Source organism: Trachemys scripta, chromosome 4 (assembly GCF_013100865.1).
Source record: "Trachemys scripta elegans isolate TJP31775 chromosome 4, CAS_Tse_1.0, whole genome shotgun sequence".
Taxonomy (NCBI): domain Eukaryota; kingdom Metazoa; phylum Chordata; order Testudines; family Emydidae; genus Trachemys; species Trachemys scripta.
In genome coordinates, this window is record NC_048301.1 from 57,596,888 (window position 1) to 57,613,299 (window position 16,412).

At 44.5% G+C, this 16,412-nt stretch overlaps 1 protein-coding gene across 2 annotated transcripts in view; it reads right to left on the reverse strand.

Annotated features, from left to right (window-relative positions):
- KATNBL1 (katanin regulatory subunit B1 like 1) overlaps positions 1–15,079 on the reverse strand; it is a 35,683-nt gene extending 20,604 nt beyond the window's left edge. Inside the window, exon 1 of one of the 2 annotated variants that reach the window (XM_034769004.1) lies at positions 14,900–15,079. The gene's annotated coding sequence lies outside the window, so the exon portion shown is untranslated. The remainder of the gene's footprint in view (positions 1–14,899) is intronic. The other variant, XM_034769003.1, reaches the window with a different exon arrangement.
- Between the last annotated feature and the right edge of the window lie 1,333 nt (positions 15,080–16,412).

Sequence of the window (16,412 nt, forward strand, 5' to 3'; positions counted from 1 at the left end):
AAACAAACTGAAGTTCTAATGATTAAACAAACAAGTATTAAAAATACAATGGGAAATGAGTTTGTTATTGGTTCATAAAATATTACAATCAATATCTTTGTTAGCAACCTACATACCTAGGGGCAGCCAGGGGGCTCCGCTCTGCATGCTGCCCCTGCCCCAAGCGCTGCCCCAGGACCTGCAACCAATGGGAGCAGCAGGGGAGGCACCTGCAGACGGGTCAGTGCGCAGCAGAAATGTCTGGCCTCGCCTCCGTGTAGGAGCCAGAGGGGGATGTGGCATGCTGCTGCTTCCAGGAGCCGCTTGAGCTAAGCGCTTCCTAGAGCCTGCACCTCTGAGCCACTCCACTGCGCCCCAACCCCCCTGTTGCCCTCCGAAACTCTTGATCCCAGCCCGAAGCACCCTCCTATACCCCAAACTCCTCAGCCCCAACCCAGAGCCCGCAGCTTACGGGGGGCGCTCCTCTCCCTCGGCTCACCTAGCTCCACATGCTGCCTCTGCCAGCAGCCAAGCACTGCCCCATCATCATCTCTCATTGGCTGCGGTCCCCAGCCAATGGGAGCTGCAGAACTGGGGTTTGGGGTGGAGCAGAAGCAGCATGTGGAGCTGGAGCTGGAGCTGCTACTTACCAGGAACTGGGTAGGCAGCCTGCCCTAGCCCCACCAACCCCCTCCCCAGCACCCGCGCTCCCCCGTAGGCCGCAACGCACCTCGCCCTCCTGGGCTGCGCCCCCCCTCCCCAGCACCTGCGGTGTCCCCCAGAGCCTCTCCCCCCGCCCCCCAGTTTTAGTCAGGGGTATTTTTAGTAAAAGTCCTGAACAGGTCATGGGCCTGTGAATTTTTGTATACTGCCCGGGACCTGTTCAGGACTTTTACTAAAAATACCTGTGATAAAACTTAGCCTTACTTACATGGGGTACACCTCTACCCCGATAAAACACTATCCTCAAGAGCCAAAAAAATCTTACTGCATTATAGATGAAACCGCGTTCTATCGAACTTGCTTTGATCCGCCGGAGTGCGCAGCTCCCCCCTACCCCCCCGAGCACTGCTTTACCGCGTAATATCCAAATTTGTGTTATATTGGGACGCGTTATATCGGGGTAGAGGTGTATGTGTGAGGGGACAGACAGACACACACTTTAAAGATCAGGATTACATTTGGAAGATCTATAACAATCTGTACTTTGAGATCCAGTGTTCTATGCTCGTGCTTCTCAAAGCCGGTCCGCCGCTTGTGCAGGGAAAGCCCCTGGCGGTCCGGGCCAGTTTGTTTACCTGCCACGTCTGCAGGTTCGGCCGATCGCGGCTCCCACTGGCTGCGGTTCACCGCTCCAGGCCCATGGGGGCTGCAGGAAGGGCGGCCAGCACATCCCTCTGCCCACTCCGCTTCCCGCAGCCCCCATTGGCCTGGAGCGGCGAACCACAGCCAGTGGGAGCCACGATCGGCCGAACCTGCCGACGTGGCAGGTAAACAAACCAGCCCGGACCACCAGGGACTTTCCCTGCACATGCGGCGGCCCAACTTTGAGAAGCACTGTTCTATGCAATACAGTAACTCCTCACTTCATGTCGTCCAGGTTAAGGTTGTTTCATTGCTGATCCATTAGAGAACATGCTTGTTTAAAGTTGTGCAATGCTCCCTTATAACACCATTAACTGCCTACTTTGTCCACTGCTTGCAGGAAGAGCAGCCCATTGGAGCTAGCTGGTGGGTGCTTGGAACCAGGGTGGACCGGCAGCCCCCTATCAGCTTCCCTAAGTTCCCTGTGCAGCAGTCACCCAGCAGGCTATTAATTGCCGGCAGTTCAGCTGTCCCTCCCCCCACTGCCGTGTGCTGCTCCTGCTCTCTGCCTTGGAGCTGCTCCCGGGAGCCTCCTGTTTGCTGTGCAGAAGGGAAGGAGTGAAAGGGGTGCTAATGTCAGGATATCCCCCTCCCCACGCTCCTTTTCCCCATCTCCACAGTGTGTGTGTGTGGGGGTGGGGGGTTAGAACATGACAGGGCTCAGGACAGAGGGAGCTTGTTGGCAGCTGTTGCTGTTTCAACTTGCTGATCTACTTAAAAAGGCAGTGTACTTAGAGTAGGGTCAGTGTACTTAAAGGGGCAATGAGCATCTCTCTCTCTCACAGGCACACATGATGTGTGTGTGTGTGTGTGTGTGTCTGCCACGCTGTGTCTCTCCCTCCATTCGTGCTGCCTTGTAGAGTGTGAGGCTACATTAACAACAATGCGTTTATCCTTGAGGGCTCAGCCAAGTGCTAGTTCATCATTTAGCAGTAAGACATTTCTGGGAAATATCCCATCCTCTGACTCCACCACCTCAACCAAGCTTCACAATCATCATTGCTGTGTACAGTATTAAACTGTTTGTTTAACTTATACTGTGTGTGTGTGTGTGTGTATAGTCTTTTGTCTGGCAAAAAAAAAAATTCCCTGGGACCTAACCCCCACCATTTACATTAATTCTTTCGGGGAAATTGGATTTGCTTAACATTGTTTTGCTTAAAGTAGCATTTTTCAGGAACATAACTAAAACGTTAAGCGAGGAGTTACTGTATATCGGTCCTATTACGGGAAATAGCTGGTCGTCACTTATTTCAATAGAGAGAGTCCTCTTTTATTCAACAGAGATTAAGTTAATCCATGCATACAAGTCACTGAAAAAATTAAATTTATCAGCTCACATGCTGTACTGATAAGGAGGGGGAAAAAAAAAAAACAAAAAACAAACCACGTCATAGCTGAGGATACTATTGATAAACCAAGGCCAGGCACCTTGTCAGATAATTAACAGTATAAATCTGGTGGACTGGATGTACCGTAATGGGAGTATTCCACCTTATTTCTAAGCAATTATCTGAAACCGGACCACATCAGTAAAGACTGAAACTGTTACATCTAAGGCCATCAACAAGCTGCCAAATGGTAATGCATATATTGATATCTCAGTCCAGTTTTGGGGGAAAGTGACCACATTACAAAAAATACCCAACCACAACTTTCATTTTTTTACTTCGTGACAGTGTTCTTCTGAAAGCTCCATAAAATCACCTGCTTTAAATGCACAGAAAAAGGTACTTTTAATTTTCTTTAGCAGACCCCGTAATACATTTAAGTCTTCTTGACATAAGCTGTGCTTTGCATAAAAAGGCAATTCAGTCATTTGTCTGTATTTTCAGAACAATAAACTGATGAAATGACTAAAAATTCAGTGGGGTTCAGCTTCAACATTTGTATTATTAACTTGCAGTTCTTTTGGGACAAGGTTGTAAAGATTTGGATACATGTAGAGTACTCTATAAAGAAACTACCACAGCTTTATCTGGTGGTGTTTTTAGAACTACCAATTCAACGACAGTACTAATGTTCATAAGCAGGGTGGATAAAAGTGATTTTATTTTGTTACTTGAATTATAGATTTTCTTTTTTAAATAAACCTGTTTAAAACAAAATCTGAACTTAATACAAAATACTTTAAGGCCTAAATTTACAATCTCTTAAAACATTTAAATAAAAAAATAAATATGCTCAATCCACGAGACTATCAAAAAATGTAGAGTTAAAGGGATTGTTTTTATAAAAAGAAAGAATGAGCGGGAAAACATTAACTTTTGAGGCCAAGCTTTATAAATATGGCACAATAGGTCATCTACTGTATTAAGGGCTTGTTTAAAAAAAAATAAAATTTAGATGCTATTTTGTATGTTTAGTTACATTCCAGTTACCATCCTAATGCAGAATGACACAAATCATGAGCAGAAAGTACTCCCTGCCAGAGAACAGATGAGCAGTGCCAGGACAGCAGGACTGCAGAGAGTTCCCTGTGCAGCTGTGGGGCTGGTGACATTGGATTCCTGCAAATGCAAGGTGCAGAGAAGGCTGTGGTTGCCAACTGTTACTGATGGATTATTTTTTTCGCTAATTTCAATGTGTCAAGTAAAAATCGACATTTACCAACTACTTATATCAAATCCTGCCAAGCCTATTTATAAGCCAGCAATTATTTTTGTGATCCATCAAATTATTATTTTGTGTGTAAAACTAAACAGTATTCTTCCAAGACTTCTATCAACCTTTTGTGGCTATGCCACTTATGAGTCAGAGAATTACTCAGTGTTCTGGATCTGTTTACAATCTGGGACTAGCTCAATATATTAAGTCATGAATCTCACCACATGCTCATATACGGAAGGTGACCCAGGTGGATGACTGAACTAAGTACGTGCAAAGAGCTTTGCTGAGATTATAAAGGGGAGGCAGAGACTCAAAAGCTGACAAATGACAATCCACACTCTAGCCAATTGCCTTTAAAGGGAAATGGGTTTATGTTAATACTTGCCAGCACTCTGACTGATAGATCCAGGCTCTCTCATAGATCAGACTGCCGTTATTTTGATATTACTTATCTGTGACCAAGATGAAAAGGAGCACTTTTTTGTAATATTACTTTCACCTGTAATTATGTCACAGAAGTAGGTAAGGTTGTGTCCTTTTCCCACCCCTCACAAAAATGAGTTTGGGTTAAGGGCTGTCAATTGCCTACTTCATTCAGCATGTGCTAAGTGCTTTTAAAAAGGGATGCTCAACTTGAAGTTATATTTGCCTGAAAGTGTTGCTCCTATTACTGTTACAACTAAGATTATTAAAACAGAAGTTAGTGGGAAAAAAAACTATTTTTCAATTTGTTTACTTTGTGCAATTGACAGCACTTTGTATAGTCAGTTAACAAGGCAGAAAGACTGAGGAGATCCCACTATAAACAGAGGAGCAAAAAGGTGTTTTGTTTTGTTTTTTAAATTCTAAAAAAAAAGTTAAATTGATAGTACACCTTTAAGCTTCCTAATTTGGAAGGCAAACTTCCTCCTAGGATCAATGTCTGCTACAGACTACGCCTGCAAGTAACACTAGTGCAATATTTTTACATGCTTTCTTGCTCTTCTTCCTCCCGCCCCCTCCCCCCTTTTTAAAGTTACTTGCTGCCTGCGAGCAGAATTCCCTGCCAGTCCATGTCTTTTATTTTCTAGTTATTTGAAGCACATAAGTGCCTATAAAAAGACAACTGTACACTCCATGCCATTATTTAATTACAATAACAAAGGACAAATATTCACATTGATATTAATTATCTGTTTAACATTCCAATTTAGTAACTGCTTCATAATAGAAAAACGCTTTACGGACTGTGAAATCTGGTCTCTCTTCTGTGTGCTTTTATCTTATACTATACAGATTTTATGGCGGATCCAGCAATTCTCAAATTGAGGGGCCTGACCCAAAAGTGCAGGGAGGACTGCAAGGTTATTTGGGGGGAGGGGAGGAGGAGGTATCACTTCTGTGCTGCTTTCAGAGCTGGGTGGCCGGAGAGCAGCGGCTGTTGGCTGGGTGCTCAGCTCTGAAGGCAGCACCGTACCAGCAGCAGTGCAGAAGTAAGGGTGGCAATACTATACATACCATGCCACCCTTGCTCCTGCCTTCAGAGCTGGGTTGCTGGAGAGTGATGGCTGCTTACTGAGCCCAGCTCTGCAGGCAGCAGCGCAGGAGTAAGGGTGGCATGGTATGGTAATACTTACTATACCATGCCATCCTTACTTCTGCGCTGCTGCTGGCAGGGGTCTGCCTGCAGAGCTGGGCTCCCGTTCTCCAGCTGCCCAGTTCTGAAGGCAGTTTCCCCAACTCCTTTTTGGGTCACAACCCCTACAATTACAGCACCTTTAAATTTCAGATTTAAATAGCTGAAATCATAAAATTTATGATTTTTAAATTCCTATGACTGTGAAATTAACCAAAATGGACCATGAATTTGGTAGGGCCCTAATAATAGAAGTTTATTTACACAGGGAAGTGAAGACTCCCCACTGGTTTTAATTTACAGTTCCCACTTCACTCTTTTACTAGGGGCTAAGATTTACGCACATCCCATCATGGAAGAAGCTGGGAGTTCAGTCCCTTAAACCAACAGATTGCTTGTAATTTACTAGTAGCAAAGGCCACAAAAAGAGGTTCAGTGCTTGCATGCTGCTGCCCATTTGCCTGCAAAACCTTAATATCATGATTTCTCTATGAGCCATGCTGTCTGGGGCTCCTCCAATTACTAAACCACAGCTATCTCCCCAAGAGTGAGTACCAAAGTTTAGACAGGAAATCTATACAAGTTTCTGCAGATATTTCCACTGTTCTGCCTTATGGGCCAGAGGGTGGAGGGCAGGGATATGGACAGCCAACAGCCATTCCTGGATCTATTTCCCCACAGAACACTATCAGAGGGATCTACAGGAAGGATGAGCCTTGTTACAGAGGTAGTATTCCTTCCCTTTGATGCCTCTACTGACATAGATTTTGGCTTCTTCAACTTGAGAAAGGTACCTCCTTCTAGGCCAATAGAGCTAGCAATGCAGAAACACAATCCACATTTCATAATTGCAGTGGCAAAATGCATTGATGTGATGAACACATGCAAAATTTTATCTTTATCTGAGATTACACAAAAATCTGTCTAAAAGTAAACATTGTGAAAGAAGGAGAAATTGAACGTACCCAGAGCGATATCTGCGTGGGCCTCCGCCATTCTAGCTATTGTAGTTTCCTCTTGTGGCATTATTACTTTTTTCCTTTCTTGGCCAAAAGACCCGTGTAAACTTTTATTCATCTGTGGATCTGATGGTCAGTATAACATAGAATTCAAAAATTCTAGATTTGTTATGAGAGCTCAGGCTCTGTCTTGATTGCAAACCAGGGATGTTTTGCAACAGAGTTTACTTAGTATGACTAAAAAGCCCTCTTAATGCTTTTTAAGATGCAGGCTAACATAGCTGACCATATAGTATGGTTTCAGACAACATATGCTTAGTCTATACACAAAAGTTGTACGACTTGGGTGTAGTTAAAGTGGTACTACCTGACTGGTGATATAGTAATAATACTCCTACAGGCTATGCAGGAAGGAGAATAAGCTCTTCTGATATAAAGCATCTTTATACCAGCACAATTATGCCCACACTGCATGTACAAATATAAATATATTAGTTAAAAAGTCACATTCCGAACTGACAGTAATACTGATACAGTAACGGTACAGACCAAGACAACTTCAAATACATTAGCTTGAGTCTTAAGGAGCATTTATGGTCTGTTATACAGTAATAAAACCCCACAGCACTGAGACCTGGTCTTATCTGCAGGGCTAAAAATAGCAATATAGAAGATGTTCAGGCCTGGGCCTAAATATCTACACCAGGGGTAGGCAACGTTCGGCATGCGGCTCGCCAGGGTAAGCACCCTAGCGGGCCGGGCCAGTTTGTTTATCTGCTGACGCAGCAGGTTCGGCCGATCGCGGCCCCCACTCGCTGTGGTTCGCCGTCCTGGGCCAATGGGGGCGGCAGGAAGCGGCGCGGGCCGAGGGATGTGCTGGCCGTAGCTTCCCACCACCCCCATTGGCCCGGGACGGCGAACCGCGTGCCGAAAGATCGGCCGAACCTGCCGCATCAGCAGGTAAACAAACTGGCCCGGCCCGCTAGGGTGCTTACCCTGGCGAGCCACGTGCCGAACGTTGCCGACCCCTGATCTACACTGATATTTTTAGTCCCGCCGTCCGAGTTCCATAAGCCTGAGTCAGTTGACCAGGGCCAGCTGCAGGTCTTCTACTGCACTGAAGACATATCCTAAAAGAGCTTTTTAGTCACATTAAGCCAACTCAATTGAAATATACCAAACCAATATTTTTTGCATGTCAGTGATTTTAACTGCTACATATTTCTACATCTTTCAGTTTGACCCCAATTAAACACATTACAGCTCTAAGTATGTATCACTAATTAAGCAAGATCCTATTTAGTGTCAATGCATTGCCATTTAACCATTTAAGTTTCTGTGCACTTTTTATAAGTTTGGTTAGGTTTAGCTGGAGGCTGGGGTGGTGGATGCCGCCTGCAGTAAGAAAGTATACTGATAAAAGCCCTGCCTTGTCAGGCAAAGTGTGTATTTGTCAATTGTGTTAGCTTAATACAATTGAAAAGCTCTGTTAAATAGAAGCCAACACGTTTGAAGCAGCATTAGCTGGCTATGATGTAGCCTCGATTCCCTCATTGTGATCCTGGCCCACCTTGGCACTGAGCCATCCCCCCAGTGCAATTTAAGGAGTCCAATGGCCCCTCTGAATACATCTGGCTTCCCACAGCCACAAGGGACATTCCGGAAGCCAGGAAGTTATCTGTACTTTATGTCCCCTTCCCTTGATATGCCTCCAACAGGCACCAGCACGCAGCCAATAAACCACGGGTTCTCAAACCGGGGGTCGGGACCCGAGGGGATCGTGATGTTATTACATGGGGGTGGGGGTCCGCAAGCTGTCAGCCTCCACTCCAAATCCTGCTTTGCCTCCAGCATTTATAATAGTGTTAAATATATAAAAAAGTGTTTTTAAATTTATAAGGGGGGGGGTGTTACACTCAGTGGCTTGCTATGTGAAAGGGGTCACTAGTACAAAACTTTGAAAACCACTGCAATAAACCATCTTTATACCACCCAAGTGTTCTCTTTTTTGCAAATCCTCAAGGATGAGGTTAAGAACATAACATAAGAACGGCCATACTGGGGGTCAGACCAAAAAGGTCCATCTAGCCCAGTATCCTGTGTACCAACAGTGGCCAATGCCAGGTGCCCCAGAAGGAGTGAACCTAACAGGTAATGATCAAGTAATCTCTCCTGCCATCCATCTCCACCCTCTGACAAACAGAGGCTAGGGACACCATTCCTTACCCATCCTGGCTAATAGCCATTCACGGACTTAACCTCCATGAATTTACCCAGTTCTCTTTTAAATGCTGTTATAGTCCTAGCCTTCACAACCTCCTCAGGCAAGGAGTTCCACAAGTTGACTGCGTGCTGTGTGAAGAACTTCCTTTTATTTGTTTTAAACCTGCTGCCCATTACTTTCATTTGGTGGCCCCAAGTTCTTGTATTATGGGAACAAGTAAATAACTTTTCCTTATTTACTTTCTCCACATCACTCATGATTTTATATACCTCTATCATATCCCCCCTTAGTCTCCTCTTTTCCAAGCCGGAAAGTCCTAGCCTCTTTAAATCTCTCCTCATATGGGACCCATTCCAAACCCCTAGCAGCAGTAGTGTAGTGGTTCTCAGCCAGGGGTATGCAGAGGTCTTCCAGGCAGTACATCAACTCATCTAACTAGTTTTACAACAGGCTACATAAAAAGCACTGGCAAAGTCAGTACAAACTAAAATTTCATAGACAGTGATTTGTTTATACTGCTCTGTATACTATACACTGAAATGTGTGTACAATATTTATATTCCAATTGATTTATTTTATAATTATATGGTAAAAATGAGAAAGTAAGCAATTTTTCAGTAATAATGTGCTGTGACACTTTTGTATTTTTCTGTCTGATTTTGTAAGTTTTTAAGTGAGGTGAAACTTGAGGGTACACAATACAAATCAGACTCTTGAAAGGGATACAGAAGTCTGGAAAGGTTGCGAGCCATTGGCGTAGTGGAGAACCAGAGCCACAGAGTTAATAAATTAATCACATTAATGAACTTAGTAAGTAGCCTATACCACAGTTTTTTGCTACAACTTGGAAGAGACAATTTTCAGTGTGAAACATTACATTCCTGGCAGAGAAAGCTTGTTTTTAGACTTTCTCCAGCCAGCACTCAAAGCTTTTTAGGCTTCCATGTTCACCCAACTTCACATAAAAAGCTTTGTGCGCCACCAAAGAAAGCTGGCACATAGGCTGAATCTTTCTCTGCCTGGTGCACAGTTTTAAATGGAGGAGATCTGATTACTTTCCTAGCTCCACAGACAGCTCCTCTGTCCCCACATATACATGTAACATTAAGTATAAATGGTCACAGAAAGCTTTGTTAACTTTGAGTTAAGGTTATTTGAGATTATTTCCTCACAACACAAACACTAAAAATCAAGAATATCATAAGTTAAGGGAACAGTCCCATCCAACCCAACAATCTCCAAGCATTACCTTGCTACCACAATGACACTAAATTCTTTTTGGCAATACCATCACCCTCAGCGCACACATCAAGAAAGTGAAAAAGGAAAAAAAAAAATTCCACCACAGTGCATCACTTATGATATTATGAATGTACATAGAAGACATTTATGCATAAATTTGTTTAGTAGTCTGTGATTTTACTAAGGTAATAAATTGAATATGTAATCCACTTTGCCTTCTTCCCCTACCTAGTGCAATATTGTATTTTAACATTATAATTGGTATTACTTTCAATGGTGTGTTCCAAGGCTGTGCACTTATTTTATTTTCAAATTGTTTGACGTGCATACACTGACTGCAGTAGTATTCCTGAATTAAAATTCAGCATTTTAAAAAGGGCATTCAGTACAATGGAATACTGTACACCGATATTGTATTAGATATCACTGCAGCTGTAATTCCTTGCTTTTTAGTGTTTGCATTGCAAGGAAAGATATTTGAGTGACCGGCTGAGTCCACAATAGGGGAAGATGGGGAAAGTGTCTTTTTACCACATGGTAACTAACAAGGGGTAAAATTCTAGAAGACTAGGTATATGTAGTTTTCATGTGTTTTAGAAAGCGTCTTTTTTCCTAGCAAAGACCAGGCCTAAATTAAAGTTTGTTTGGAAATTCATGCTGTTGTAGGCACCTTCCCAACACACAGAAAGACAGTCACTGCTTCAAGTACCTACAGATCTTTTCAAACATGTATTAAAAAATGAGACACTCTTAAGCCCACTCAATATATTTTTGAGTACATATTTCCAGATTAAAAACCCTTAGGCATTTTAGATAGCAAGTAACTGGTCACCTAACAAAACCAAGAGAAAATATTAGTTATTACTTCATATTGTTGATTGTCTCCAGTATTCTAACTGAAAGAAACCTATGGCTTGTTTTACAATATATCTAATTGGTTTATTAAAGAGAGGACAGTGGCCTTTAACATGGAATTTTAAGAGATTTTTCTCCCTCAGTCTTAGGAAATTGTAGTTAAAGGCTTCTAGTTTAGAAGATTAGAAGCTTGAGATATTGAAATTACAGTGATGAGAGAACGTTCAATCAGCCTATCTGCAAGACTGCATATTTTGATATGATAATTTATGGGTTCAATGAACATTAATTAAAAATTATTAGTGTGAATACTTGCATTAAGGCAGGAATTTAGGTTTAATTTTAAACATGAAGCAGAAAGAATGTCACATTTCTCCTTGGCCCTCAATGTTTACAAGAAAGCAATATTAAAACTAAGGTTGATTCAGTCTGCTTAAAAGAATACTTATAAGCAATTTTGTAAGCTGCCAGTTTCACTTTGTGGCTGCTTACACTATGCCAAGGCAGATGCACTTTTGTGCAGGAAAAACAAGATCATTCTCTGTTTGATCCTTCTTCAGCGGAGCCCAATCTAAATCCGACAGTGTTTGTGAGCACCCCCTCATAACAAGTCAGTGTGTGCAGAAAGATGGGAATAAAAGTTTAAAAGGAAGCTGTTTCAGCTTCAAGTTTTCAAAGGGCTGGTGTCAAATGGGGGGTAGGTAGTACTCTACAAGTTCCATCCCTATGACTAAACAAAATGAAAAATTACTCTCAGTAGACTGTGACTGTACATGTTATGAGCATTAGCGGGCTCCTTTATCTTAGCTCCTCCATGGTGGAGACTGAGTATATCTGTGGCTTCTTGGGGTCTTTCTTGATTAGGAAAAAATAAGTGGTACTATTCTCCAATATACAACCCACACATGGCACCAAAATAAGATCAACTCACAGTAAACTGCACAGATCTGTGATCCTCTCTCTCCCCTTTGTTATATAATGAAATAATTAATACCAACTTTTAAAATCACCAGTAGCCATCGGAGTTAATACCTCACTGAGATGAATGGGAGACTCCATCTCTCAAAGCTATTGTTCTGGGCTCTCAAATTCTTTCTGGCTGACCTTAGTATACTTTACACTTTACCTGCCATAGTGTGGCTACGTCTACACTGCGCAGCTTTTAGCGACAGGGCTGTGTCGCTACAGCCCTGTCGCTAAAAGGTGTTCAGTGTAGCCGCTGTTTGTCAGCTCTCCTGCCACCACAAAACTTCCACCCCCAATGAGCAGCGTTAGCATTGTCGGCAGGAGAGCGCTCCTGCTGACAAAGAGCTGTTCACACTGGTGTTTGTCGTCGCAAAAACTGTGTCCTTTGGGGGTGTGGTTATTATTATTATTTTTTTTTTATAAAAACACCTCTGAAAGACAAAAAAAGTTTCGTTGTTCAGTTGCTAGTGTAGACATAGCCTTTGTTTTCCTTCCTATTATTCCTAGTAGAATTTGACTTCCAAATTTTAAAAAATGCTTTTTTGCTTCTAACGTCCTCTGTTACTCTGCTGTTTAGCCACAGTGGCCTTCTTTTGGTCCTCTTGTCTTTACTGGCATACATTTAGAGTGAACCTCAATTATGGTTTTTTTGCACACATTTAACCCTTATGACAGCTCCTTTTAATTTTCATCTAACAAGCATCCTCATTTTTGTGTAATGCCCCTTTTTGATGTTAAATGTTACCATAGTGTGTTTTTTTGGTATTATCCCTCTTACAAGGATGTTAAATTTAATTACATTATTGTTATTACCACCAAGCAGTTCTGCTATAGTTACTTCCTGGACCAGATCCTATGCTTCACTTAGGATTAAATCAAGAACTGCCTCTCCTTTTATGGCTTCCAGGAGTAGCTGCTCCAAGAACCAGTCATTTATGGGGTCTAGAAGTTCTCTCTGCATCATGCCCTGAGGTGACATCTAGTTATTATTGCCCTGTCTACATTTGTACCCTCACCTCCCTGACCATTTCACAATCACTGTCATCCTGGTCAGGGGGTCAGTAGTACATTCCTATTTCTATACTCTTTAACATAGAATTTCTATCCAATCTGTTTCATTTACCTTATTTGACTCTATGCTTTCTTTTAAACATAATGCCACTCCCCTACAAGGACTGCTTACTCTGTTATTCCTATATATTTTATATCCTGTTATTACTGTGTCCCATTGATTAGCCTCAGTCTACCACATTTCTGTGATGCCTATTATATCAATATCCTTGTCTAATGGGAGGCATTCTAGTTCACTCATCTCTTCTACATAGACTCTGCAGTCTCTCTGACCAAGTTTGGAAGTTGTGGTTTAGATCCGGATAGATCTTTATATTTTAAGCAAAAATTTTAGAATGCTTAGCCTATAAAATGCTAAGCCCCTACAAACACCATTTTAAACTAAGACAAGGTCTTGGTGGCTGCAAGGTACCATTCAGTGCATTACTAGCAAAATGGTAGACAGAGACTTTTAACACATTATTTTTAAACTAATTGAATGCCATGTTGATAGCTTGTCTCTGTTACAACAGGGTTTGTGCTGGTCTGATTTCAGCTGTAACACAGACAAGACAACTGGGTAAAAAAATACACATAGATACACCATGTCTGGCCCTCCTGCAAGCATGATTATTATAACTACAATTCTCAAATATAAGTTTAAGAATTCAAACTAATGCTCATTTTACTAATTCAATAAAATTCTTTGTACAACAGACCTATCCATAACATTTAAGACTATATATCAATGTTTTTTAGACCTAGGATAGAACTATCTTGAATAGAATAGTTTTGATACTAGCTTTTATTTATTCCTTCTAACAAAGACGACTAACAAATTACAAATTCCCTTTGAAATCACGTTTAATTTTCTATGGAACACCCAGCATACCTATCATTTTCTTTGTTTAAGACAGGAAGTTTAGGAGGAATGGAAAGAAGAAGGGGTGGGGAAAAGGGAAATTCATCTATAACCAAGAATATAACTATTTTTAAATGCATATAGATTTAAGCCAGTCCTAAAAAGAGTAGCATAAGTTACAGGGGAAAAAAAGTTATTTTTGGAAAATATTCTTTTTTTTCATAAGTCCTAAAAATGTTAATAGATATTACTAATTGAATCATTTCTTTGTATTTTATCTAAGCTTGTTCGGACAGCAGTAATTAAACCTAAATATACTGAATAACTCCAGCACAACAGTCATGTATTTTTCTCAGAAACCCAAAACTCCCTTTAGCAAAGCAATACACGGTTCCGCCACAAACAGTCTGTAGATATCTAAAGAGTTTCCTTCTTTTTCCCCAAGAATAAAACATCAATTCCACCCACTGAACAAAGTAAATACCAGCAAACCCCAGGATATGCTTTTCAGCAGTCCTGGTATCTCTCGCGTCTCTTTTTAAACTGGAGCGTGTATCATCATCCTGTTAGGAAACGCAGATCTGCCCGATCTTGCTTAATTGGGAGTGTGCAACTATTTGAAGACATTCTCCCAGGTAAAATGAAGGGGCTGATCATGTACTTAATGGCACAGGTAAGGTCTCCGTCCAAGGGCATCCAATGCGCATGAAAGGCCCAGCACGGGCGAGGACAGGAAGGTGGCCAGGTCGCCCACCGGGCGGGGAGGAGACGAGAGGCGCAGGGCTGCTGCCAGGGGGCAGCCCACGCCCTGGGAAAGGCCGAGCTGCGAGAAGTGTCACAAGAGAGGAGCGCACCCCTCCCCCCGCCAGCAGCAACACCTGTCCCGGAAGAGATACGGCTGGAGAGACAGTCCCTGTCAGCCCCTCCCTCCACGGATCTCACCTGGCACCAGCCGGGGCCTAACACAGGACGGAAATCCCCGCCGTAAAGGCGCCAGCGCCCCCGCCCCAAGCCGATCCATGCCGGGGACCCCGACTGAGCTGCGGGCCGGGACTCCCCGCTGCGGAGCAGAGCGGCCGCGCTGTCCGGCAGAGGGAGCGGTCCCGGGCTCAGCCTCAAGGCAGGAAAGGCCGGGCCCGGAGCGGTCCCGCGAACCCGGCTGCCTCACTCACCTGCTCATGGTCCCGCGCTGCCCGGACCACACCGAGCCGAGGAGGCGGCGCTGATCCGGGGCAGTCCTAGAGCCGGGGCCCACTCCGCCGAGCCTGCGCCATTCAAACTGCGGCGCGCTGCATGCCGGGCCGGAGAGAGCCGGGGCGGGCCACCGCGACCTGCCCCCTCCCACCCGGCGCCCTTCGCACCGCGCCACGAAACCGCCTCCCCTGGCGGCGACCGAGAGAACTGCACGCGCACGTCACCCGGGAGCCTGAGCCTCCGCCTCTTCCCTGCGCACCAGCGCTCTCGTGTAAACCCGCATCACCGCCCGGGGCAGCCCGCAGGAAAAGCAGCATCCCTCCCTCGCCCTGCCTGGCTCCAGCCCCCTGATGGTCTCACCCGCCCCCCGATTTCACTTCCCCATTGTCACCAGTCTCGAACTAACCCGTCCCACCACCCTCCACAGCTCCCCCTCAGTCTCCCTCCTTCCCCAGCCCTGTAAGGTTTACCAGCTTCTCCCTTCAGTGTCCCCACCCCAACTCTCCCCTCTCTCACTGCTACCTCAACCACTTCTGCCCCGCAGAGTCACGGCCCCATCATCTCATCACCTCCCCATCTCTATTCCCTGCACATCTCACCATCCCCACAACATACCTTACACGGTCTCACCACCCCCAGAACTGTCCCTCACAGAGTTTCAGTGCTGACCCAACCCACTTCCGCGTCACTAGCCTCACAAGCCCCTCAGTCTCACTGCCCCCCAAACCCACCTCCAGGGAGTTTTCCTGACCCCACAAGCCAGCCTCAGCCCTGGCACTTCCACCCTTCTCTCAGGCCAGCTCTCTGTCCCAACAACTCATCCCCAGTCTCCTCCGCGACAGTGCCCCCGGCCCGCGTCCTCCTGGGTGGCTGCAGCAGCAGCGGCCGAGGAGCCTGAGAGGATGTGGCCCCCGGGCAAGTGGGGGAGACTCCGAGGTGAAGAGGCTGCTGGCGTGGCCCGAGTGCTGGAGACTGACAGGTACCTGCCCCTAAGCAATAGTGTAAAAAAAATTGTTGAGCACCGCTTTTTGGTGCCCCCAAATCTTGGCGCCCCAGGTGGCCGCCTAGTTTGCCTAGTGATTACACCGGCCCTGCTCTCAGGCAATCACTTCTCCCCACAAACTCCCTTAGGCTCATTTGTGTGAAATCCTGACCACATTGAAGACAGTGTCAGTTTTGCCATTAACTTCAATTGGGCCAGGATTTCATCCTTTGTCCCCACAACCTCCCTTAACTCAGTACCTCCACATCCTCCATTGGGTTCATTGCCCTCACAAACTCCCACAGTCTCAACTTCAAACCCATCTCTCTTTCTCCACGTAGCCTCCCTCAGACAGCTTCATCACATCCACAATACCCCCCAGACTCACCATCCCCACAAGACCATAAGGGCCTTTGCCCACACAATTCCTCTCAGGTCTTGGTCTACACTTAAAAGTTTTGCTCGCCAAGTTATGTCAGAGTGTGTGTGGGGGAAATCACACTGCTAAT